General features: G+C 33.8%; 1 long non-coding RNA gene across 1 annotated transcript; it reads left to right on the top strand.

Moving 5' to 3' along the window:
• The first annotated feature begins 1,699 nt into the window (after positions 1-1,699).
• On the top strand, positions 1,700-3,125 carry LOC117932878. Its single transcript, XR_004654252.1, has 3 exons — positions 1,700-1,744; positions 2,231-2,291; positions 3,076-3,125. It is a non-coding gene; the product is annotated as an uncharacterized LOC117932878 (long non-coding RNA).
• Positions 3,126-3,409: the final 284 nt, after the last annotated feature.

The following is a 3,409-nucleotide window of genomic DNA, read 5'->3' as shown; positions in this document are numbered from 1 at the left end:
AAATTCCAGATTTTTCTCCTCGCATTGGGGACAACAACATAAAGGATGGTTGTTTCCCGAACCGGTATAAGTTTAACAATGAAGATTTAATCCATAAAAAGTCAATAGAAATGGTAGTCAAGTTCCATTAATGGCTTTAGACACTATGGGTCTTCACCTTGAGCCACTTTCCAATGGCTCGTACATGATAACTAATGGTCTGATGTGGATCTAGCAATAAGTATCCATAGAGACCTAAAGCTTACCATGTATTGGCCATTCAAAGTGATTCTAAGGGATTTAAAGCAAAACTTTAGATTTAAAAGCCATTTATGAACTCCAACTACCTGTATTTAATACACGAGAGTTTTCCACCTTTGCATCTGGACTTTTCACCTAGCTTCCTTTACTCCAAGAAACCAAAAGTTTAGCCTCTCATCATCTGGGAAAACATCCTCAGAGGTTGTTTCGCTTCCAAGAAAAAGAAAATAGTAGAGAGAAAAAGAAAGCAAAAGAGATCTCTGTATTTCACTAAGTGTAAAATATACATAAGTTGGTCTCCTAGAAAAAGCTCCCCGAGAGACACTTTTTAGTGTTTACAAGAGAGTTTATATAGGAAGGTAATTTACCCTTCCTTGGATACTTCCTAGCTAAGGAATTACATGAGTGGCTGAATACAAGGAGAAAATGGAAATTTAGACACAAAAATATCATAAGAAAAAGAGTCGGCACAAATATCCCAGTTTTGCACGTTGCATGGTGATTTTCGAAAATTTCTCAAGTTGATTTCGCAACTTAGAATCCACTTTCGCATGAATTTGAGCTTCCAAAAGCTTTGTCATGAACTATATACAGCTCTCCCTCATTCTTAATTTGCTTTGGTGAGCTAAAAGCTATCAAAAACACCAAAACTTAACACAATTTTATTAGAAACGATTGCAAGGGTCCCTAACATGCCAATTGAGTCAAAAGGTAATAATTACTACTCAAAGGTGTTTAAAAGAGCTAATTACAAGCTACAAAATAACATGTTTTGAGTAGTAATCACTCCTCTTACTTGTTTAAAGCTTTAATTGGTTTGTAGAGTGGAAATCTAAGTGAATCATTGGTAGCCAATGCGGGCAAGTTTGCCCACAAGCATATGTATACATGTGTGTATACTATTATTAGAGACATGGGAGACATTGGTCTCATTATTTTTTATCAATACTTTTGTTTTAAAAATTTTAATAATTAATTTTTTTTAAAAAAATTTAGTTATATCAATACTTTTAATAGAAGCTATTTTGATCAATTTCTAAGGATGTATGTAACACCTAGTACTAATGAATTAATTAGGCAATAATGATTATTTTAGTACTTAACTTTAAGCTTGCTTAATTAGATGTTAAAACTAGTTTAGTGCTAATCATGTTTAATTATGAATTAAACTTTGATTAAGGTTAAGTGGGATTAGTTAATGATCTAAGCATGCTTATTAGGTTCTTAGGGACTAATTAGGGTTATGAAAACCTAAAGGACTAATAGGAAATTATGGGTTTTATTTTTTGATAACTTGAAGGACTAAAGTGCAAAATTGGGAAATTGGAGTTAGTGGAATGCCACCTCCTACTTGGATGGATTGGTGGCAGCCATGTGGGCTGCCACCTCGTGCTTGGGTGCATGGAGACCCCTTTATAAGGGGGCTACAGCTCGTTTTGCACCATTTCACCTGCAACAACTTGGGTTAGAGAGAGAATCTAGAGAGAGAAAGTGTAGATTTGAGGTAAGCAAGTTGTTTAATTTTGTAATTTTCGTTTATTTTGGTTCCTAATGGTATGTTGAAAAGAATTAACGGTAAAAATTGTGTAAAAGTTGAGTATAATTAGCTATAAACCCGTTTTAGTTAAAAATCACAATTAATTAAAGATTAAAGTATTTTAAGTTAAGTATTTTATTAATGGTAAGATCAGCATAAATCTTTGTTTAATTTGGTTTGATTGAAAAATAGATTAGTAAACATGTGATGAATTGGGTTATTTGGATACTTGAGATTTGTTAATAGGTTAAGCTTTAAGAAAATCAAAAGAATTAGTGTTTCGTAATTAATCAGGGAAATTAATATGCATTGTAAATATTGTTTAATTCAATTCAAATTTGATCTGAAAACATGTAGGATATAGATTAGAGAATGTGAGAATTAAAAATTTGCAACAATAAACTATATAAATTTTCATGGTTAGGAAACCTAAATTATGTTGTTTCATTTCAGTTCCTCGTAATAGGCAAAGATCGCCTACTTAGAAGAAACACAAAAAGGAAGTCGGTGTAAGGTAGGGAATTTTATGCTATTCTATGGTGTATTTGATTTCTTTCCTTGAATTATTTGTTGGAATTTCATGTTATTTCTATGATTTCATAAAATGTTTTAAAGTGTCATTGCATCTTGTTTTATTGCATTGAAATGTTACCATGATATTGGAACGTATATTGGTATGAAGATTCATGGTTTGTGTTGTCGAAATGGTTCATGGTGGGGTTGCATTGCAAGAAGGATATGGAGTTATCACAGATGATATTCAGAGAATTGATTGGTGGGAAGTATTTATGTGATGCTACAGGCATTATCAATTGATATATTGTTTATGTGGGACCGTGGGTCCTTGGGTGAAAGTCCCTAAAGCCCTCGAGGAAGACACTCCGATGTGGGTGTATGGGGTTGGTCCTGCCCCTGGGTTTTAGTCCCTAAAGACACGGGGTTGGTCCTACCCTTGGGTATGAGTCCCAAAAGACACGGGGTATGACTTGCCCTTGGGTGATGTCCCAGAATAGTCATTATTATATTGATCGAGTTTCTTGTGGAGCATTGTATCTGCTGTGTAGATTGTTGGGAGTCAGCAATTTATCAGTTGTGAAAGGATGGATGGGGAAAAGCAATGATGAAACCAACAAACACATGCATACATGTTTGACATGATTACACATTTGTTAATGGTCATGAAATGTTTATCATTCATGCTATTAAACGTTTAATTCATGGTTTTTTAAGGATATACTTAGGATGGTTATAAACTTTCCTACTGAGTTGTGAACTCACCTTATCCCTTCCACCTCTAGATGCAGGTCAGAAGACCTATGCAGGAAATAATGTTTGAGCAATGCTTTATTGTGATTGGATGTTGTTTGCTCACATTGAAAGTCTTTTGAGGCCTTACCTTTTGTATCAAGACTAAACCTTTTGTTGGAATGATGTAATGTATGTATTTGTCAGATACACTTGTAGTATGGGCTACCTGTAGTGAACAATGGGGTTTGGTATATGTAAATTAATGTAGTACAAGTTTCTTTTGTTAACTTAATAGTCACAATGTTTAATAGAGGATGTACTCATTATAACAGGTTTTGCATATCCTCTTTTTGAACAAATTTAAGTAGGAACTCAACATTTAAA

This window comes from Vitis riparia, chromosome 16 (assembly GCF_004353265.1).
Source record: "Vitis riparia cultivar Riparia Gloire de Montpellier isolate 1030 chromosome 16, EGFV_Vit.rip_1.0, whole genome shotgun sequence".
Taxonomy (NCBI): domain Eukaryota; kingdom Viridiplantae; phylum Streptophyta; class Magnoliopsida; order Vitales; family Vitaceae; genus Vitis; species Vitis riparia.
The sequence above is the reverse complement of the archived record's forward strand: the minus strand, read 5'-3'. Positions and strand labels throughout refer to the sequence as shown.